This window comes from Sarcophilus harrisii, chromosome 5 (assembly GCF_902635505.1).
Source record: "Sarcophilus harrisii chromosome 5, mSarHar1.11, whole genome shotgun sequence".
NCBI lineage: Eukaryota > Metazoa > Chordata > Mammalia > Dasyuromorphia > Dasyuridae > Sarcophilus > Sarcophilus harrisii.
Window position 1 is genome coordinate 148,857,685 of NC_045430.1, and position 22,121 is coordinate 148,879,805.

The following is a 22,121-nucleotide window of genomic DNA, read 5'->3' on the forward strand; positions in this document are numbered from 1 at the left end:
CAATGACAAATACTATATTTGTAAAATGCTCATAGCATTTTTGTGAGAACCAAAAAAAAAAAGGAAAAGAAATAAGTACCTATTGATTGGGAAATGGCTGAATCAATTGTGGTATATAAATTTAATGGAATATCATTGTACCATAAGAAATTATGAATATGAAAAATTCCCCATAGAAACATGGGGAAATTATATCAATGGATACTGAGTAAACAAGGCAAAGCCAAGAGAACAATATATACAATGCTATAAAACTGTAAGACTAAAAAGCAACTTAATTCTGATGAATTGCAATAAACAATTTGATTCTAGAGATCTGAAATCAATCTCCCTTTCAGGAAAAAAAATAGATCAATGAATATGCAACGCAATATATTCTGCCAGATACGGTTTATGTTTCAAATGATTCTCTTTAATTTTTTTGTGGTGTTGTTTTCCACAGAGAAGGGTTCAATGGGATAATTGATGCCAGGAAACTAAGAGAAAATGACTAATACAAAATGCAACAGTAAAATTTACTCTTTAAAAAACAATAATCATGATATAAAGACCTAGTGCATCTCTATATTCTAATATTTGACCACTCTTTTTTTATTCTGAACCATATTTTCTAATGTGTTTCTTATTGAGATCCCCTATGTTTCTCTTTGTTTCAAAGTCACTAAATATGAAGATAGATGTTAAACTGATTTGGAGAATACCATCATATTCTTTGTTGAATTTCTCTGCCTTTTCATCTTCTGCAATAAGCCTTGCCACATCAACTCAATTATCTTCATGCCGATCTTTTTGTTATGTTCAATGCCCCCTGGCCTCCCTTTCTCTTGACCACCTTTCTAAATAACAGAAAAAACCTGGAAATGACCTGTTAAGTTCCAGCTAACAATTGGTAACAAGCTTAGAATGAACAGCAAGTTTAATAGTAAATTCTCTCAGAAATACAGAACTTTGTCTCCTCCAAGATAACATCTTCTTTACCTCCCATCCTCTCAGATCATAGATATAACCCCTCCTTTATCCCATCCTTACTCAACCAAAGGGTCAGCGTTACGTGCCTTATTTGCCATTCACCTTCATTATGATAACATTGCATGTAATGGTATAGTCCTGAACATTCCCAGTCCAATCTTTACAAAGCAGATGCCTTTGACATCAATTTTACCATGGCCTGAGGTTGTTTTGGCCAGTCCCTTATAATCTGGCATTTTTTGTATGTCAGGGGGATAATTCCATTTCTATTAGTGTTCAAAAAGGTTTGCTTTTGTATGGTTCTACAAGTTTTTTTTTTCTTGTCAGGACCTGTTTTATATAAAAGCTAAAATGCATTAAAAAAAATAATTAAGCTACATGGTTACAGATGTACAAGAGCTATCAAAACCTAAAAATTTTAGCATATTATTTCCTTCAGAAAAAAACCTATATTATCTACATTCAGGTTTCATGGACATGAGTGTATTAGGAATATATACAATAACAGAAATGGCACTAAAGAGACAATAACAGATTCCCTGGTCATCCTTGAACTAAATCCCATCCTCTCCTTCCATCAGAGGTCATTCTGCTTTTGTCTCCGGTGGCAACCATATCACCTTGAACTAATGTATTCTTTCTTCTCCTATAATCACTATTAGGGGACCTTAATGAATCACTCAGTTTCATAAATTTGATAAACTGGCTTTAATTTAGACTTCATCTCTAAATAGTACCCTAAACTAGAACCTCTCCTCAATGTAAATAAATTCAATAAGCAGTAATAAAATACACTGTACCAGGCACTGACTAAGTTTTTGGAGATATAAAAACAAAAATGAAATAGCCCCTGCTCTCAAAAAGCTGAATATATGACTGTTACATTTTGCCAAAAGTCTCCTGGTCTCCCTATTTACTGGTGCTTTCTCCCTAAGGTTACCAGTATCTGCTTTGTACTGTTTGTCTCTTAATATACATTAAGATGGTAGAGTACTGACACATAGCAGACAATTAATAAAGGCTTGTTAATTGACTGGTTGCCTCACCAACTTGCAGTTTTTCCAAGAAGTGCTCATATATATGGGTGTGTATGTGTGTGCATATATGCGGATAGATAGATAAATAATCAAGAGGTGGCTATAATTTACACGAGACTGAACTATTCTCCCCCCAAAAAAAAACATGAAAAGATGGTCAAAATATATACATAAATACATGTGTGTATACATACATATGTATAATTACATATACACATAGATATGACATATATAGGCTTAGATATCAATATATCTTGTATAATTCATCAAAAGGGAGTTTGTGCCCTTTGAAAAGCTGCATACTTTTTAAAAAATCTAAACACTAGTTTTCTTTCACTTTGGAAATTTCAGCCAAATATGGATTCCTTGGGAGAGGGAAAATTATCTAGATATATTATATTTGCTCCACTTCAATTGCTGAAATTTTCATTTTAACTATAGTTCTTCTGGGTTCCATGTGACATAAGAGATCTGCTTTTGAAAAAGCAGAAAAGGCAAAGCTCTTTGGAAACTGGTTATGACCAGATGGTGTTGCTACTGAGCCACAGATGGTTTTAATGTTGTTGGCTCTCTGTGAGGTAAAGAGCCACTTTCAGCCTGGGAGTAAGAAACCAGACTTTCTAAACACTAACTCAGATCTTCTGTTTTTACCCCACTTTCCACCTCCCCTAGTCTGCTTCTGCTTCCCATCTCCCCATTCCCCCATTTTGGAATAGAAGTTTTAATTAGTGAAAAGAATAGGTTTTCCTTTTTTCTCTACCAGTTTTTAATAGAAACAGCACAGATTTTGTGAAAAATCCTCCTCTGCCAGACACAAGACCATCATTTATTGTTAGTCATGTTCAACTTTTTGTGACCTCATCTGGGATTTTCTTCACAAATATACTCCTCCTATTTACTAGGTATTTATATTGATGTGTCAGTAAAGAGTCTGCAAGTAACTAATTAATATTCCCTTGGAGGAAAAATCCTTTGAAAGGAAATGTGACAGGAGAAGGAAGAGAAAGCTATAAAGCAGACATACTCTTTAATGCAGCAATCTTCTTATTGGGATTTTGCCCCAAAGAAATCATTTTAGGAATTCTATTTTCCCAAGAGCTTTATGGCTGTACTATTTATAATATAAATTATAAAGTAGATTTTATTCATTTTTATATTTAAACATAAATAAATATATTTATTTTTCTCATATCATGATTATTTGGGAGGGGACTTGTACAGAAATCTATTTGTTTGTTTTCTTGATAGGATTTTATTTTTCCAAAAACACATAGTTTTCAACATTCATTTGTAAGATTTTTCTCCTCCAAATGTTTTCTCCCTTCCTCCCTCACCATTCCCCTTCCCTAGATAGCAAGCAATCTGAGATAGGTTAAATATTGTACAGAAATCTTTCAAGTACCCTGTCATTGCCAAGTTTGGTGGCATCTACTTTATAGCCAAATTACATTGATGGGAAATATTTTATATTCGGTACAAACCTTCACTGAATCACAGAATTTCAGGGGTGGAAGGGTCCCCAGTAGCCAAGTGATCACAATTTGAACCAAGACTCCCTGTCTTTCCTGCCCACCAACAAAGTCATTCCAAATAAATGGAGAAGTATTGATTGAGCACCTATTATGTACCCAGAGTTGTGCGGGATGCAAAAGTAGAACCTGGCCCCAGCAGGTAAGGAGCTGAAACCCTAACTAAATAGAAAGCATTCTCTCAACTAATGCCTAAAATTTATAGCCTCTTCCCTAGAGCCATAATTAAGAAAAAATTAAATATATATATTTATAAACTGGATATAATTTAAATACCCCAAGGCTGGGGAATGGCTAAATGACTTGTGATACATCAATGTAATGTCATTGTCATCAATAAGTATCTAGGCTGTCTCACTTGAAAGTGAGCTTCTCTTCCCAGAATTTTTAATTTCCTTCAAGGCTCAGCTCAAGGGTCATCTCACATGAGACCTTTCCTGATTCCCCACCAGTTGCTTCCATCTCTCTTCCCCTAGAACTACCTGGTAATTATTTGTAGCTATAAATGTACTTGAGAGGTGCAATAACAGCAGAGAGCTAGCCTTGGAACCATGAAAACTATGGTTCTAGTCCCCATAAGTAGAGAACTTGTGATTCTGGGCAAGCGACTTAGCCTCTTGGTGCTGAAAATAACTTTCTGAAGCTCCAAGGTGAAGGTCTGCAGGGATAGATGGAATTTCCTCCCCTGAAAGCGTCCTATACAAATGAAATCTCACTCCTTTTCCCTATACATGTAACTTGTTGTCTCCCAAGAGAGAATACAAACTTTTCCAAGGCAGAATTATTTCATTTTTGTCTTTGTATTCCCAGACATTCATATAGTGCCTGGCATATAGTAGGTGCTTAATAAATGTTTTCTGATTGATTAGTCATCACCATCACCACCACTGTAGCTGCTGCACTTTTGCAAGATGCTTTAAAGGCATAATCTCATTTGGTCCTTATTACATAGATGAGGAAATTGAGGCTCATGGAGTCCAAACAACTTTTCCAGGGTTTCACTACTGGTAGGCACTTAGGGTAGATTTGAACACCAGGTCTTCCTGAATCCAAATCCAGCACTCAATTTGCATTCTCTATGATATAGCTGGGAATTTTATTAGTTGGCATAGTAGATAGAGTATTGATGCTGGAGTCAAGAAAAATTGAGTTCAAATCTTGCTTCCAACACTCACTACTATGGGACCCTGGGCAAGTCACTTCACCCTGTTTGCCTCAGTTTACCCACCTGTAAAATGATCTGGAGAAGGAAATGGCCAACCATTCTCTTTGCCAAAAAAAAAACTTCAAACCAAGTCACAAAGAGTCAGACACAATTGAAATATCTGAACAACAAAATGGAGCTAGAAGAGACTTTAAACTTTATTTTATCCAGGATTGTCATTTTATAGAGGAGGAATCACAGATTCAGAAAAGAAAGTGAGTGACCCAAGTTCCTCTAATTCTTGATCCATTGAAATGCCAGAGCTGAAATTATAGAGAACGATAAGCAGAAAGAACACAAAGAAAGAAAGAATCATATCTACGTAATGCAGAGGATAAAAAAGCAGAATTAGACCTAATATTTATTTACACATTGGTGACAACCATATTTTAAAAATCTAAATGTATACTAATAGTAATATTTTGACTCACGAATAAATTTATTTTTATTATCAAAATGATTACATAAATGCACAGTTTGTCAAAATAGAAGCAGATGTTGAATGATATCTTGTCAGGCATTGTATTGAGGACAATCATTTTGAGCTATGGGATTGGACTTGACCAACTCTGAGGTCTCTCTCAACTCTAAAACTTTGAGGTTCTGTGAAAATTATTTTTTAATAATTATTATTGACTTCTTTAATACAATGAAAAAATTAGTTATTATTGGTCTTTTAGCTAATTTAGCAGATACATCAGTTGAGAGAGTTTCTTATTCACAGGAATTATGTATGCCAATTATATCATAAGTTTAGTAACTATCCTATTTCTAAAATATATATAATATATATGTTTATATATATGTAAAGATATCACATGTGTGTATATAATATTTTCTGTTCCATCATGCTACAAAATGATTATAAATTATCTCTTTAACACTAAAATCACATTGATTACTTCCTGTTTCCAAACCCTCATCAAATATCTTTTTTCTTTATAACCTCCCATTTATAAGTGAATTTAGCTATTCTTATTACAAGTCTATCTATAAATGTCTTCTACAAACTACATATGTCTCCAGTAAAACATAGCTGCACCCTCTTTGACTCCAGTGTTGGTTCCTATTGCTTTGGTCAGACACCTTTCTATATACTTCTGTATACTTCACAGTGAAGTTATCACTGGCCAATCCCATTTCCTCGGGATCTTCTTCTACTTGTCTAGTTTCAGATGTTTTCCAATATTTTCCAAAATATTTAAAGGCCTATAATCTGTATCTTCTTCACATATTCCTTGGAGATCCCCACTTTCCAGGTGTAAATTTCCAGGCATGACACAAAATCAGTCAATCAGTCAATCTATATGAATGTTAAGTTCATAGTCAAAACCTAATCAGTTCCCAAGATGTTCTTGTTTTCTTCCCCATTTCAAGAAAAGGGAGAGACTCCAACTGAGCTTGATGAACTTTAGTTTCATATCTTCTGCCATGAATAGGGAGTATCCATTTATAACTCAAAATCCAAATCTGTATGTGGTCCTTATTTTAGAGAAAGGGAATGTTATGAAGTTATTCCTTAAGTGAACTACTTGAGAGAATTTTCAACTTCACAAAAATAGTGTAATAATCAAAAATACATATATTCCCATGGGATTATTTTTAACTTTTATCTCATTTAACTTTTCAAAGAAAACTACCATAATTTAATTGGTGTTTTTCTTGAAAAATGATTAACTTGAAAAATCAAATGAGATAATGAATGGAAAATGTTTTTCAAAACATTAAAGCAATACAAAATGAAAAACAAATAATTAGCTTAGGGCAGCTAGGTGACATAGTGGATAAAGCACCAGTCTTGAAGTAGGAGGACCTGAGTTCAAATCTGCCCTCAGACACTTTAATACATCCTACTGTGTGACTCTGGGCAAGTCACTTCCCAATTGCCTCAACAACAACAACAACAACAACAACAACAACAAAAAAAAAAAAAAAAAAAAAAAAAAAAAGATTAGCTTTACTTTTCTTACACATCTCATTTGCTTACTTAAAAAATCCTAGGGAGTTAGAATCTGAAACATAATAACTAAAAGAACAAGAAATTGGCTACTTTTGAAGGTTAATGGACCAATAACTAAAATCCTTAAGTGGCTACAAAACTCAACCTGTACCAAATTTTTCAATTGGAATATATCATGCTACATAAGCTAAGAAGAAATTTAATGGCTAAAAAAGCTGTGTCCTAATGCTGACTGGTTGCCCTTCAGAAGGCTATTTATACTTCCTGTATTTCATTCGATCTGACCTACAGACCATGAGCAAGTTTGTCTTGAACCCTTCAGGCTCTAAGAGAGTGTAACGATCGGAACAATATGATGTTAACAAATTATAAAGACATCATTCTAGGATGCATTGACCAATAAATCCTTGTTCAGTAATGGCTGATTCTTTGTGATCTCCTTTGGCAAAGATACTGGAGGGGTTGGCCATTTCTTTCTCCATGTCACTCTACAGAGGAGGAAACTGAGGTAATCAGGGTGAAGTGATTTGCGCCCTGCCATATAGTTATAAATGTCTGAGGCCAGATGTGAACTTGGATCTTCCTGCTTACAGACCCAGCACTCTAGCCGCTGTTACCTACCTCCCTAGTAACAATTTCTATTTAGTGATTTTCTCCTGCTGTCAGCTGTAGAATCATGATGATATTTTTATTAATTATCTCTTTCTACCCCACTGTGCCAACTAGGGGCCCTCACAATAATTTCTATCTAATAATTTTTTTCTGCTGCCAATTGCAGATTCATCATGATCTCTTTCTGAATTGAGATGCAAAGCACCTTTATACAGCCAGTGTTTCTGATAAAGGTCTCATTTCTAAAATAAATAGAGCACCATCCCTGAAGTCAGGAGAACCTGAGTTCAAATTTGATCTCAAACACTTAATATTTCCTGGCTGTATGACCCTGGGCAAGTCACTTAACCCCAATTACCTCAGCAAAAATAATAATAATAATAATAATAAATAAAATAGAGAACTGAGACAAATTTATAATAATATAAGTCATTCCCCAATTGATAAGTGGACAAAGGATATGAACAGAGTTTTCAGAAGAAAAAAATTAAAGCCATTTATAGTCATATGAGAAAATGCTCTAAATCATTCTTGATGAGAGCAATGCAAATTAAAACATCTCCAAGGAACTTCCTCACATCTATCAGATTGGCTAATTTAACAGAAAATGAAACAATAAATATGGAAGAGGATGTGAGAAAATTGAAACACTATTTCATTGTTGGTGGAGTTGTGAACTGATCCAACCATTCTGGAGGGCAATTTGGAACTATGCCGAAAGGGATATTAAACTGTGTATACTCTTTGGTCTAGAAATACCACTACTAGGTCTATATCCCAGAGAGATCATAAGAAATGAAAAAGAACCCAAATGTACAAACATGTTTGTAGCAGTTTTCTTTGTGGTAGTAAAGAACTAGAAATAGAGGAGATGCCCATCAATTGAGGAGTGGTTGAACAAATTGTGTCATATGAACATTATGGAATATTATTAGAAATGATGAGCTGCAAAAAGTTATCAAACTGTGCATACCCTTTGATCCAGCAGTGTTACTACTGGGATTATATCCCAAAGAGATTATAAAGAAGGGAAAGGGACCTGTATGTGCACGAATGTTTGTGGCAGCCCTTTTTGTAGTGGCTAGAAACTGGAAACTGAATGGATGTCCATCAGTTGGAGAATGGCTGAATAAATTGTGGTATATGAAAATTATGGAATATTACTGTTCTGTAAGAAATGACCAACAGGATGATTTCAGAAAGGCCTGGAGAGACTTACACGAACTGATGCTGAGTGAAATGAGCAGGACCAGGAGATCATTATATACTTCAACAACAATACTAGATGATGAACAGTTCTGATGGATCAGGCCATCCTCAGCAACGAGATCAACCAAATCATTTCTAATGGAGCAGTAATGAACTGAACTAGCTATACCCAGAAAAAGAACTCTGGGAGATGACTAAAAACCATTACATTGAATTCCCAATCCCTATATTTATGCACACCTGCATCTTTGATTTCCTTCACAAGCTAATTGTACAATAATTCAGAGTCTGATTCTTTTTGTACAGCAAAATAATGTTTTGGTCATGTATACTTATTGTGTATCTAAGTTATATTTTAATATATTTAACATCTACTGGTCATCCTGCCATTTAGGGGAGGGGGTGGGGGGGTAAGAGGTGAAAAATTGGAACAAGAGGTTTGGCAATTGTTAATGCTGTAAAGTTACCCATGTATATATCCTGTAAATAAAAGGCTATTAAATAAAAAATAAAAAAAAAAAAAAAAAAAAAGAAATGATGAGCTGGTGGATTTCAGAAAAAACCAGGAAAGACTTAACATGAACTGTTGCTGAGTAAACTGAACAGAACCAGAACATTGTACACAGTAACAACAATATTAGACAATATTAGACAAATAATCAACTTTGACAGACTTTGTTCTTCACAGCAACACTAAAATAAGATAATTTTAAGACTCATGAAGGAAAATGCTGTTCACATCCAAAGGAAAAACTATGGCATCTAAATGCCAATTGAAGCATACTGTTTTCACTTTTTTTTTCTTTCTCGTAGTTTTTCCCTTTTGTTCTGATTCTTCTTTCACAGCATGCCTAATGTAGATATATGTTTAATATGATTGTACATGTATAATCTCTATCAAATTGATTGCTCTCTTGAGGAGGGGGAAGGGAGAGAGAGAGGGAGAAAAAATGGAAATCACTATATTACCAAAGTAAATGCTGAAAATCAATAAATAGTTTATTAATTGATCAGCTCCAGGGACTATACATATATCATTCAAAGGGACCTGGCTCTAGACATACTCCCCAGAACAGATAGTCACATATACATAACATTTTTTCATTTTAAAAAATAATAATAGATTTTACTGCAACTTCCCTTGAAAAAAATTTAATAAAGATATGCAAAGCACTATTTCTGAATGGAAAAGGGGTGTGAATGGGAAGGACATTGTGGCAGCTCAGCTAGTAATTATTTCTTTAAAATCCCCAGAAGATTAAATAGATAGATAGATAGACAGACATAGATATATATTACTAAAAATTTAAATGTCATATTCACTGTTACTTTCAATCCATGTTTATTCTTTCTTATTAGGATGAAACAGTTTTCACCTTGACATAAGAAAAAACTTGGGTTTTTGTTTCAAAACTTTGTTCTGAAAAAGATCATATATCAATTCTGAAAGCCCCAAGTGAGCTGCCTTATGAGATGATGGGTCACCTACCTTTCATAGTCTTCAAGTAGAAACTGGATGATCAGCTGCTGGGAAATGTGATAGAGGGATTTCTGTCTATGCACATGTTGGGCATGAAGAACTCTATGACCCCTTCCAAGTCTAAGGTTTTTTGGTTTTGTGGAGATGTAACAGAACCCAATGAAAACTTGGGGATTCAGCTGACATCATGCAGTTGCAGAAACGAGTGGAGAATACTTAGCCTTAGATTTTAAAGCAAAACACACTCTGTGGGAGCGATGGACAACCATTTTACCTTCACCTCAGCTTGTTCACTGAAAACCAAAAAGCAAAAAACTGTGATATAACCACAATATTCCAGCAGATGGCACAATGCTCTTGGTGATGAGGATTCAAAGGCAAAAAGGAGCTACCCTCAAGGAGCTTATATAATCATCACGTCAGATGATAGCCTCCAAAAAGATCTAGGCAGAGCCTAAAATTACAGGTTAATTCTAATAACAAATGTTTTCTGTTAAGCATGATAAAATTTAGTAGAGATAAATATAAAGTCATATGCCTGGCCTCAAAAATATTCAGTAATTAGTTCTGAATGGAGAAGTGTGTATAGCTCAGCAACAGTTCATTCAAAAATACCAAAATAAATAAATAAACAAATCTAAGGGTCTGAGGGAATTATGGATGAACAATGGGAAATAGAAGCCAAAGAAGCAAATGTGATTGGTCTAAACTAAAAGTAAAGCGTCTGGAGCAAAGGGGTGATAACTATGCTGTCACCCGCCATGATCAGACAATAGACAAAATACTCTTTTTAGTTCTAAATCCCACACTTTGGGAAGGCCATTACCAAAATAGAGAATACCCAGAGGGAATACAGGATGAGGGAAAGACTAGCAACCATGACATAGAAGAGTGTTTGAAAAAGAACTAGTCATGTTTCACCTAAAGAAAAGATGGGAAGTACATATCTGCCTTAGTTTGTTGTTGTTCCATCATTTCAATAGTTCCTGACTTTTTGTGATCTCATTTGTGGTTTTCTTGGCAGAGACCCTGGAGAGGTTTGCCATTTCCTTCACCAGTTTATTTTACAGATGAGGAAACTGAGGTAAACAGGATGAAGTGACTCAGACACAACCCAGTAAGTGGGTCTGAGATCGGACTTGAATTCAGGTCTTTCTGACTCCAGCCCTGGGGCTCTATTCACTGCATTACTTTGTTCATGTCAGAAAGGGACTAAACTTATTTTGCTTGAACTAGAGGGAAGTAATAGGCATGGATGGGATTTAGAGAAATGCAGATTTCCATTTTATATTAAAAAAAATAAATTTAATAATTCTCCAAGTGGGCAGGTTTTCCATCATTAACATCTTCAAGCAGAGAGTGGGGAGCAACTTATTAAAGATGTTATTCAAAACTCTCTATTCAGATAGAGTTTAGACTAGTTCAGGGCTTTTTAAACCTTTTCTACTCTTAACTCCTTTTTGTTCAAAATATTTTACATGACCCTGAGTATATAGGGCTATAAAACAGGTATAAAATAAAACATTTACTGATAACAATCCATTATTTTGAAAATCCCCCATTCAGTTATGAGACCCTACATCACAACCCACAGTTTAAGAAGTTCAGAACTAGATAATCTAGTTCCAGAAAGAAAAGTCAGAAAACCAAAGGTAGAAGATGCATTAAAAAATAGCATTATTGATGGAACAAGGATATGAGAAAGTCAGAAAAGAAATGGGATTGAAAACATCAGTAGAAAACTGACATTAGAAAGGAGGAAGGATACCGCTTTGTTTGAGATAGATAGAAAGGAGGAATGGAAGGAGTAATGTAGGAAAAAATGGGGTGAAGAGAAAACTCTTCACTAATGAGATTGGAAACTTGAGGCAACTAGAAAAAATCTGGAATTTCTGCTGAGATAGGACTCTACTTACTGCAATACTGCAGGATCCTGTGATTTTATCAGTATCTCCCTTTACTGATACTAATCAAAGTATCACCATGTCTTAATAAATGAATTAATGAACCACTGGTACCAAAAGACCTGATCATCTGGTAGCCAAATAGCTGGAATGGAGCATCTCAAACCTAAACAAAGCTAATTCTTAGATCAAAAATATACAGTATGTCACTGGACCACTACTCAGATCTTGTCAGTTTGATAGGACTTTTAAAGCATCTAAAAAAATTGAGAGACAGTGTGGTACAATTGAAAGAGTACTAAACATTTCCATTAAATTTTAGAATTGTGAGCATACACTCAGTAACCATAATATTGTAATGATAATCAACTGCAAAAGACTTAGCTACTCTAAAACAATGACCCAAGGTTATTCCAAATGACTCATGTTGAAAAATGTTTATCTCCAAAAATAATTTTAGATGAACTTTAAGTATAGATTGAAGCATTTTTTCCACTTTATTTTTCTTCCTTTTTGTTGCTATTTTTTGGGGGAACATAACTAATATGATTTGTATGACTTCATATGTATGTATAAGTGATATCATACAGGCAAAAGGGAGTGAATTTGGAACTCAATTTTTTAAAACAAATGCAGGTTGAAAATAAAAAATATATTTGGAAAAATAATAAACTAATAATAAGGTATGTATTTGAGGAAGGGGTGGGTGGAAATATCCTGCTTTTATTACTTTCTCCAACAAAACAGCATGCTGGGAGCAAAAGTAGAGCATTGAGAGGCATGGTATGAACAAGGAAATCTAGAACATCAATAACATGGCTCTTATTTGTATATGGTATTTTCATATGGTTTCCCTAATTAGACTGTGAACTCCTCAAGAACAAGGATTGTCTTGTGTTTCCTAGCATTCTCATTGCTTAGTTCAGTTGTTGGCACATTGTGCACATTTAATAAATGCTTATTGACAGGCTGGGAGCCATGACATCAAGGCTGGGAGTAGGGAAAGAAGTTAGACCAGAACTGAACTGAAGAACTGGGACAATAGAGAAGTGTCAAGGGATCATTTATCATAATTGAAGAGAGAACAAGTTTTGCAGGATTAGGCGGTGGGAAAGTCTGTGGTTAAAGGAAGGTATTTCAAAGGTTGGGATTTTGATGGTGGAGAAATTCCAAGTTATGACAAAGCTTAAGACATGGCTAGACTTATTAGCAGAAGAAGTGGAAAAAAGTAATTGAATTATGGAACCTAAGAGCTGGAAGAGACTTTCAAGACTATTTAGTCCAAGACATTTCTGAACAAGAATCTCTAGCATACGTTTCAAAACAATTAAAGTTGTTGAGAGATGGTTAGAGGAATAATCATTAGCAATTAGCAGTGGGCAATAAGGAGTATACCAACCATCTTGCCTCAAACCATGAGTCAAGGGAAATGAAAAATAGAGTAGCAGAAAGTAGAGTCATTTTCAGTGGGAAAGCAGGTTTCTGTAAATGTGAGGGGGAAAGAAGAATTGTGGGGAAAAGATTTGGATGGTAAATTCCAGTGTAGGGTAGAATTCTATTGAAACAGAAATGCTGAAAGGGATAATTTCGAAGAAACATAGATTTGAATGAATTAATGCAGAATGAAATCAGCAGAAAAGAAGAATAATCTGTAAATAGCATTAGAAAAACTAAAAAGTGTGAAAGACCTTAGAACTCTGACAATATTCAATGACTCTGACAGTTCAGTGGCCACCCCATAATTCCAGAGGATCCAATACTTCATTGATAGACTCAAGATGTAGGATGAGATTTACGTTTTGTGGCCAGTGTAGAAATTTATTTTGCTTGATTGTGCTTGATTTTTTTAATTGGAGAGAGTGGAGGGATGGAGAGAAAACACAAGTGTATTTGAAAAACAATAAGGAGACATGTTAGGGAAAATTAAGAGCAGTTAGCACTTCACAACACAGCACCAACCATGAAGACGGAAAACCAGCTTATAGAAAGTTTGGCATGAGACTCAACTAAATCAGATTATCCCAAGTCATTTATAGATAAAACTAGAATGAAAAGAAATAGATACAAAAGGATGAATGTCCTTACAGAAGGACTAGCACCTCCGGTGTGAAGGCTTGCTGAATCTTTTTCAGGGCTGCTCATCTACCTTTTGTGTCCACCTTTCAACCAGCTCTTACCTGTGGCTCCAAAAAGCTATAACAAAAGCTTCCTGCCTGATGAAGCAAGGTGGCTAGGCATTTGATGTTTTTATTTAGCATCTGTTAGTTTTTCAGTTAAGTACCAAGGAATTAAAAGAACATGTGATTGAGGACTAGTGTAAAAGGTGATGAAGGGAGACCAATGGAGGGGAAAAGAAGGGGGATGAAAGAGAAGAAAGAAAGGGAGGAAACAAAGAAAGAAGGAAGGAAGGAAGGAAGGAACGAACGAAGGAGAGAAGGAGGAAGAATCAAGAAACGGAAAGAAGAATCAAGAAATGGAAAGAAAAAAGAAATAGAAAGCAAAGGCTACTGAGTTTGCCTAACTATTTTGCATTTTCATTAATATGTTTTCCTTCCTCTAGCTCACCCCACCCTGTCAAAGTCCCGTTCCCATTCTCAGCACCCTGACTCCACCCCTGCCCCAGTATACCCCCTGAGTCTGAGCTATGTGTATATAGGTCATTGAGAACACACATTGTTATCTGGATTCTTGAATGAGACAATAGTCTCATTCAGCCCTGGGACCAAACCATGGATCTATTTGGTCCCAGTAAATCTCTCTCATTAAGTAAATTATTAAATACTCTCTATTCTCTATCTTGCTTCAGTTTCTCTGGCATAACACCAAGGGTTAAATTGTCAGTGTGGGTAGTGTGAGTAAGGAATCACCAAATGCCATAAATCAGGGTTTGAGTTATTGTTTTGTTGATTACCTAGATTTAAGAAGGTAATGGAAAAAAGTAATACATTAATTGATATTTGAATATATGATTGAATAATTAATCATTAATAACGACTGATTGATTGATAGCAATTAAATTTAAGTATCATAGTGTATTTTCCTTCCCAGAGCCAGCTGTTAAATATTTACCAGCATACCCCTGCTTTATCTCACTTTATACCATCACACTCTACTTTTTGTATATATTTTTTATATATATTTTACCTATAATTAAATTGTGACCGCATCAAATGTTGGAATATTTGCCATCTTCCATTTTCCATTTGAGCAACTGGGAAGAAAATAAAAATGTGCCAGTCCGAAGAGATGCAAATATTGATGGATATGGCCCATATTTGGGAAAGTGTGTAAAGGATGGAGGAAAGAAAAGGCCTCCAGAAAGGGAATAATCAACAAGGAGAGAAGAGAGTTCTTTGGTAGTCCCAAGTCCTCATCTTCACACTGAGCGGAGACTCATCCCAGCCTGGGGCAAAAAAATAAATAAATGAATGAATGAATAAGTAAATAAGTAAGTAAATAGGATGTTCCTGCTATCCCTATGGAGGGTTGTTTTTCTCCCTCTAGGATCCAAACTCTTTATTATAAGGGTTAAGTTCCCTTTTTGGGAACTGCCCTTGCAGACTGGCCCTAACAAATCCCCAAATTCTGTCGTGCCCCGGTCCACCATGTATTACTTGTGTGTTCTGCCCAGGCAGCCAGGAAGGCAGTTAGTTGGAGGACTTGGGAGCCTAGGGAGAGATTTCCTGCAGTCAGCTCCAGCAGGAAGCCGCCCAGGTGAGCTGGAGAAGAAGCTGGATGGATCTGGCCCTGATGAATGAGAATCGGTCCCAAAGTTCTCCTCTCTTCGACTGGGGATGATGGAAAAGAGGCAAACAGAGAAACAGAAAGAGACAGGAACCAAGGAACAGGGATAGGGATAGAACAGAACAGATAAAGACAGAGAGAATCAGAGGGACAGGTACAAACAGAGACAAAAATCCAGACCAGGATAAACATAAGCACCCAGATGATGCGTGGGAAACAACCTACCTTCCCCTTCCTCCTCACAGGAGATCTAACCTGGCCTGAGGAGAGGGAGTTTCACTTTCTTAAACGACTCTGGAGATTTTCACACAGCTCTCCCCGCAATCAGAAGCTGCATTTGTGTGAGCCCGGCTGGGAGTGCCCACAGTACACACTTAATACTCCAGGGACAGAGCCCCGCCGCCCCCCTCCCCGTCGTCTCCGGCCCCCGAGGGCTGAGTCCGGGTGCTCACCCTGACCTCCTGAAAAAGATTTTAGCTTGCCAGAGCAACGCTGCAGGGGCCTGCATGAATTCAGAGGCCCTGGACAAAGTTCAGAGGCCCAAGCCAAGGCCTTGGTGCTGGGGGGACGACAAAGGAAGTGGAGCAGAGGAAACAAGTTCTGATATTAGTAACCCAGCTGCAGATCAGATTTTGACAGCTGCTGAGAGGAAGTGGTTGGGTGGGAGAGAGGGTGTGGGCCCTCACAGCTCGGTTTGACAGGTCCTTGCTTTGGTTTAGTATGTTTTATTTATTTAGACATTTCTATGCAGGTGGGGGAGGGAAGGGCAGAGAGCTTATAAGGAAGTACAGTGCCTTCCTCTTTCTAGACTCAACCAAAGGCTGCACCTCCTCCTGAAATGAAAAAAAAAAAAAAAAATGAAAAAAGTAATAATGTTCCACAGCTTCTTTTAGTTAATCGCCCTCCTTTAAGGTGATGACTCTCCAGAAAATCCCTATTCCCTGACAATTCAGAAATTGGGGTCAGGGGAGATATTCCCACCCTTTGTTATTCATTCACTTGTTTCAGTCATGTCTGATTTTTTGTGATCCCATTTGGAATTTTCTTGGCAAATTTGCTGGAGTGGTTTGCCCATTTTACAAGTGAGGAAACTGAGGCAGACTCAGTGTCACTGAGTCAGCACTGTGAGGCTGGATTTGAATTTGTCTTCCAACGCTCTATCCACTGTGCCCATAATCTACCTTACCCACCCAAATTATGTAGTCTCAAGTGTAGGGCTGCAACCCTGACATTCAGGAAAATTATAATTAGGAGAAATCATTATAATTAGGATAACTAGGTATAATCATTCCCAATTAGCAAAGAAGCCAGGGACACAACGAACAGCAAAAAAAAATAAGTCAGTGCCTCCAAAGAGCTCATGGCCTGATAGGGGAGAAAATACCAACATCCATGCGGAAACAAAATAATAGGTAGGATCTTGGAGAAAAGGCACTAACTAGTATTAGTGGGATCAGGAAAAGTTTGCAAAGATGTGATTTTACCTGGGACCTGAAGAAAGTCATGGTAGCCAGCCAGCAGAATGAAGATAGAATTCAATACAAGAAGGAAAGCCACTTTGACTTCCTCTGGGACTCTGTTTCCTCATTTATAAAATGAAGGGGCCAGTCTACAAGGGTAATTCCCAAAGAGGGAATTTGACATTAACCCTTATAATAAAGAGTTTGGATCCTGGGGGGAGGGGAGGAGAGGAGGAGGGAAGGGAGAGAACAATCCTCTATAGGGATATCACCCTATTTACTTATTTATTTATTTACTTACTTATTCATTCGTTCATTCATTTGTGGGGGTTTTTTTGTTTTTTGTTTTTGTTTTTTGTTTGTCCCTTAGCATCTTATATGGATGCTGCTAAAATATCTTCCAGTTCTAAATCTATGAACCTAATTTTAGCAATGAGAGGAGTATAGATTCCTCAACAATCCTTTTGGCAACTTTTTGGTTCCAGAAATACTTCCATGGGGCAACTAAATGGCAGAGTGGTTAGTTCAAATCCAGTCTCAGATACTTAACAAATTAGCTGTGTGACAGGAGGCAAGTCATTTAACCCTAATTGCTTTGGGGTAGGGGAGAAAGGAGTTACAGACATACTTCCACCAGGGTTTCTAGCCACCATTCTTCAAGTATATGAGAAAAATAAAATATACACCAGACTCCAGTGTTAAATTTTTTTATTTTATTATTTTACTTTCTCTCCTTTTTAATCCTTTCCCCAAAAGGAAAAGAAAACACAAATAAAATAAATTCTCTCATTGGCCATGTCCGAAAACATCCATCTCCTTCTTCACTGTGATATTGCAAGGAGTATGCTTCATCATAGACCCTTCAGACCATTAAGTCACCAAATTGATCAGAATTCTTAAATCTTTCAAAGTTGTTTATCTTTACAATGTTGTTATGATTACATACATTTTTCTCCTGATTCTTCTCATTTCATTCTGCATTAGTTCTTAGAAGTCTTCCAAGGTTTCTCTAAAACCATACCTTTCATCATTTCTTACCAAACAACAATATTCATTACGTTTTATATCATAAATTGTTCAGCTATTCCTCCACTGGTGAGTACCTCCTTAGTTTCTAGTTCTTTGCCACTACAAAAATAATATATAAATATATATATATATACAATATAGACAAACAGACATGCATATAATGCATTAAAAATATTATTTTACATATGGGTCCTTTTCCTTTCTTTGACTTTTTTTGGGGGGTATTAATAGTATTTTCAGTAACTTTACGGGGGTGGGGGTAGAGGGAGGGTAACCCAGTTTTAAGCATGCTCAGTTTGCCTAACTAGCATCTTCTACCTGGCTAATAGTAGGTACTGTGGGTGGGAGGAGCCTCTTTGATTGGTTATTTACATCTTTAATATATAATGGTGGGCTGCTCTTTCCACCATCCTTTTTCTGTACCCCTAGCTTCCATGAAGTACCACCCCTCACCGATACCAGCTCCAAGAAATGAGCCTCATTATTTCTGTTCTATGTTGTTTGTCCCCTGGCCCTGCAATGGAGAACAAACTCTGGAGAATAGGATTGCAGCTGGGCTGGTACAGCAAGTCATCCTGGCATGGAAGCCCCAGGAAGCCAGATAACTTGGGGCTTAAGTCCCAGTAGGGTTTATGGACTTCCATTTGGGACTTTATAGGAATCTAAACCTAGGCTATGAACCTAGGTCTCTTCATCTCCTAAGAAACAGAGATGGCACAGGGAGGAAGAAGGGAATGTGCTTCTCACATATTGGGGGAAGTATGTTCAATTTTACCTTATTCTTCTATAAAAACTGTGTTACAAGGGCATAGTTTCCAATTGCTTTCCAAAATGCCTGGAATAATTCACAGCTCAATCAATAGTACTATTATTTATGCCTTCCATAAATTCTGCAACCTTTATTATTTTTTTTGGCCAGATTTGTCACTCTGATGGATGTGAGACAGGATGACAGGGGTTCTTAATTATACATTATTCTGATTATTAGTGGTTTAGAGTATTTCTTCCATTTCACCTTTGTTAGCTTGGATTTTTTCCTTTGAAAATTGCCTATTACTATCTTTTGAACATTTATCAGTTGAGGAGTGAATTTTGTCTTTGAATCTACTCCTTATTTATCTTGGACTTGAGACCCAAACAGAAAAACTTGTTGCAAAGATTTTTTTCTCCCATTACAGACCTAAGTTTCTGATCACAATCTAATGAGACTCTAGAATCAGACTGAGTATTAGGGAATAGGAGAACAGAGTTGGGGAGTCTCTTCCTTCCTATTACTTGTCCTGTTTCCTTTTAGGCACTCACTCCATATCCCTATAGGGGATCACCATCAGTACTACTTTTCTCCCTCTACTGTGATTACCAAGATTTTCCCTCCTTTCCCAAGCTAATTTTAAAACAAGCATTTTGTCTCTTTATGGTAGTTGAATAAAGTAGATATCAAGTGTTTCCTTTCCCTGAGTCAAAACTTTTAATCTAGATCTGGTTGTGCACTAACTTTCAAATTGAAATCATTGCTGATCAGGTGTTTTCTACCCTCCAGAAGTGGTTACAGCTGAATCAGACTATTTAGAAAGCCTTCGTGCTGATGCTCTAATTGAACAAAGTATTTTTTGCCCATGAATCGGTGGAAATATTAAAATAGGGTGTCAAAATTAGGCACTAGCTTTATCACCAGGGAATACTGAAGGGGGAACACTTCTTTGAAATGGCCTGGTTAAATAAGTATTGAGGGGAATCAGGAGGACAAGCAAACATGATTCCAGAAGATCATAAATAAAGTATGCTACCCACCTTCTGGCAAAGAATTAATAGATTCAAGATGCAGAATGAGCCATATGGTTTTGGACATGGACAATATGTGAGTCTGTTTTGCTTGACTATGTCATGAAGGTTTTAGTGTGTGTGTGTGTGTGTGTGTGTGTGTGTGTGTGTGTGTTTTAATTAGGACCAAAGGAAGGAAAGGAAATACTTATTCACTGAAGAAAAAAAAAGGTAAGCAAATGTTAGTTTCCATTGGCGACAGTGTTGCTTTCCACTGTCTGTCTAATCTTTGTTCTTTGAGTTTTGGGGTTAAGAAACGAGATTTCTGAGTTGTGTGAAGACAAGTTTGTAAAATGCTCAAGAACATTTGCCACAAAGCCCTGATTAGCATGATTTTGCCCAGATGACCTGATAATACTGTATTTCATGCTATAAACATATAGTGATTGCATTCAAAGAGCTGGCTTTTAAAAAATCAAGTCCAGTCAACGGAAATATCATTGTAAAAACACAAAGGACTGATTGCTTTCATGCAGGCTCCACAGATCTTAGCCACAAACCTCCGAGCTGGTTTTTAATCCTTGTTCCTTCCCCCCCAAAAAAAAAATTGTTGGGAATGCAGTTAGATGCTCTGACTTAAGAGCACAATACTTCCAAAGAATTAACAGTAGATTTCCCACTTTTTTGACAAGTCTGAAAGGAACAATGAGATGTCCCAGAGCCAAGATCAGGCCAGATAAGGCATCTCTGCAACAGCAAAAACTGATGGACAAATTATCATTCATCAACTGGTAGAAAAGGAAGTATGTCACTGTTGTGTTACTGGGGTAACCAGAGGCAATGGTCAACAAACCACAGAAGGCAATGTGGTTGAAAAACAAGGAAGGTTCAGGCTGTTGCTATCAGAAGGCTTATAAAACATTAACTAGTGGGCATGTGCTCCTATTTTTCTCTTTGGAAAGATATAGTATCTAAAAATCTCAAAGGCAACAAATGGGGGGTAGGAGTGGGAGGGAAACATAGGTCGAAGATCAACTCAGTAATTCTAGATTTAAGAGGAAGACAGAATGTTCATTGTTTTCTGGTTTATGATTGGCTAGCATGTGAAAGTATGTAGAACCAGAGCAATTGGCAAAAGAGCAAAGAGGCAAAGTGAAAGTTGATATAGGGAAAAACTTCCTAAAAATGAGAATTTTCTAAAAGTAAAAAAGGATAATTCAAGAGATAATGGGTTCCTCTTTACTGAAATCTTCAACCAGAGGTTAGGTGACCACTTTGGGGATATGTTTAGAGCAAGACTTCTTAAACTTTTTCCATTTTGATTTCTTGTCACCCAAGAAATTTTTACACTAGCCCAGGTATAGAGGCATATAAAATAAGTATACAAATGAAATCCCTGTTGGTAATAAGCCATAATTTTGTGACAACCACATTCAGTTATGGGACTCCACCCACAGTTTAAGAGCAGCATTCTTTTTTGGGTGGGAATTAGACTAGATTGACCAATGAAGTCCCTTCTAATTCTGAAATTCTGTGATTCAGTGTAGTCTATTATTGGTATGGGATTCTCTCCTTGTTGATGGAAATCATTGTGAGGGGCAAAGTTGGTCTAAGTGGGAGAGAAGAGAAATTCAATGTCCTCACCTTTTGGGTGTTTCTGGCTTCCCACGTGTACAGGGAACACCAGAGAAAATCTGGGATTCCAACCTCTCTTCAGGGCTGCGAAAAGAAAGACTAGGAGCTGATGTAAGAAGAACTGGGATCTACAACAGCTGCTTACCTACGCTTGCAACACTAGACATTTCAGGGAATTTCTCCTTTGCATGAGATCCGGGGTCTCTGACTTAGCCGTAAATTTTCTCTGATTTCTGTTTTGCTAACAATCTGGACAAATTGCTATTTGCAATGTATTTTTTTCATTGAGGAAATCGTGTAGCAGGAAGGGAGTCAAGCCTTGTATGTAAAGCTTGGAAATGACCATCAAGAATTTAGCTTGAACCTTAAAATCAAATTCCTAGCCCGATGGTATTTAAAGAGGTCAGAGAAATATTTCTATCTCTGAGGAGCCTCTGGCCACAACCACCTGCTCCTCTTCCTGGCAGGAATCAATTTTCTTTGAAGAATGGTGCAGGGAGGAAACATTAGAGATGTATCTATTCTTGACTCCCTTCAAGACAAATTGAGACGGCAATGCTACATAAAAGTGTTTTTAATCTATGTGAA